At 42.5% G+C, this 2,123-nt stretch overlaps 1 long non-coding RNA gene across 1 annotated transcript; it reads right to left on the minus strand.

Annotated features, from left to right (window-relative positions):
* Positions 1 to 469: 469 nt before the first annotated feature.
* LOC102078301 (uncharacterized) lies at positions 470 to 1,199 on the minus strand. The gene is made up of 4 exons (XR_268626.4): positions 1,070 to 1,199; positions 895 to 971; positions 672 to 806; positions 470 to 553 (listed from the first exon to the last, which is right to left on the minus strand). It is a non-coding gene; the product is annotated as an uncharacterized LOC102078301 (long non-coding RNA).
* Between the last annotated feature and the right edge of the window lie 924 nt (positions 1,200 to 2,123).

The raw sequence follows: 2,123 nt of genomic DNA on the forward strand, positions 1-2,123 counted from the left end.
GACGCTGAAATAAGTTCATCTAGTTTTAGAAACTTTCACTGAACAGTCTATAACAGTGTCACAATTAAGCATATGCATAAGGACTTAAATACTTTAAATGAGAATAAAATAAAAAATAAAATAAAAATCATATACCCAACACAATAAAATCTTATATGGTAAATGGCCTGTATTTGTATAGCGCTTTACTAGTCCCTAAGGACCCTAAAGCGCTTTACACATTCAGTCATCCACCCATTCACACCCTGGTGATGGCAAGCTACATTATAGGCACAGCTGCCCCGGGGCGCACTGACAGATGCGAGGCTGCCAGACACTGGCGCCACCGGGCCCTCTGACCACCACCACCAGGCAACGGGTGAAGTGTCTTGCATAAGGACACAACGACCAAGACTGTCGGAGCCGGGGCTCGAACCGGCAACCTTCCGATTACAAGGCGAACTGCCAACTCTTGAGCCACGTAGAACGTACCGTGCAGAAAAACAGCAGCGAGTTGGGAGAACACGAAACCTCCGTCTGGACACCAACGTCCTTGACTTCACATATGTCAGTGCTGATGTTACCGTGATAGAAAGACACAAACAGTGCAGTTACAGTGATGAATTTACTGAAGGAAAAACACAAAGCAATGAATCAGCTTTAAACAGGAACACAGTAAAAGGACCTCATACCTCAGATCTGTAGCAGAAGGTGGCAGGAATGTTTCATGTGCCACAGCTTCTTTGTCAGGTACAGCTGAGACTGGAGGCTTCGGACCTGCTGAGTCCTTCTCCAGAACATCCTCAGACTGGCTGACGGGGTTAACACTGGACAAAACACAAAAGATTCTCCTTCACGATCCAAGAAGGAAGGAGCACCAGCAGAACTTGTTCAGACAGTAAAATAATATCGTACCTCTGTTCTGGCTCAGAAGGTGGCACGACCGTGTCTTCTACCTTGTCTTCATTTTTGGGAAGAGCTTTTGACTTTTTCTGCCAGTTACAAATAAATCCAGTTAAACACAAATAGATGCACAAGTTCCAGCACCATTTGTTTGCTCAGAGCTTATTCTCTGCAGTGTTAAACTCACCTTACAAAAAATCCATCTATGCCACCAGGAAGCTTTCTTTATTTTGTTCCTCTGAGCCTCAGCTGGAGGTGAGACTGGGGCAGCAGAGGTGGCTGGAGTGTCAGGGACCACATCTGTGAGATCCTTTTGTGCACTCACACTGGAAAAACAGCAATAACAGAGAAGATCAGTCTGCTGTAATGCACTCAAACTGCACTCAGTGCCTCAAGAAAGTCAGCTGAACCGACTGCATGGAGCTGTGGACTCCACAGAGGGAAGAAATCTACAACTTACACAGTAAAAACTGATTCAGCTCAAATATTCAGATAAATGAGAAAACTGTGCTTAAATGTAGCTAATGTCCAATAAACAGCGTAGTGGAGGGAGTTTACACCTCCATCAGCTTCTCCAACATAATGATGTAACGCAGACCTACTGTCAGTGTAAATCTCCAATCTCAGTTTAATAAACTGAAATGGGGGACTTACCTAACGCTAATATTTCATATACTACTTCAATTTACTAATCAATTCAAGGGGTTTGTTTTAAAATATAATGGAACAGAAAACCACAATGTGTATGTGCAAATAACAGTAGCCAGCTGCTGCCACAAGATGGCGGCGAAGTAAAGGTTGGCTGCCAAGCTTTACGACAGAAGCTGTTTGATGAGAAAGCAGAGAGATCTCTTTACTTTGGGACTTTTAATCAATGTGTATTATTACATTCGATTAAACAAGCACTGCTTTTCCTCCAGGCTTTCTGAAGCTCTTTCAAAGTTTTTCTGTTCAGTACCCAAAATTTATTGCAGCATATCTCAGACTGGGGTGTCCTTAAAAGAAATTCATGAAATTGTTTGAGTGGAGGACAAAAGATTTTTCAGGTCTAAACCACCCACACTGTCTCCACCAATAGCCGAATAGCATCTGAAAGTCATGTCTTTAAGAAACAGGAAAAAGTCCAGCTTTGCATTACGTCATTATATACAAAGAGTGAGAGGTATTTGATCATTAGTGTTGATTAAGTTGTTTTATAATATTCATGTGAAATGTGTTCACTGCCCTGTGCAGGTTGGTGT

The sequence above is a fragment of the Oreochromis niloticus genome, unplaced genomic scaffold (assembly GCF_001858045.2).
Source record: "Oreochromis niloticus isolate F11D_XX unplaced genomic scaffold, O_niloticus_UMD_NMBU tig00007310_pilon, whole genome shotgun sequence".
NCBI classification, from domain to species: Eukaryota; Metazoa; Chordata; class Actinopteri; order Cichliformes; family Cichlidae; genus Oreochromis; species Oreochromis niloticus.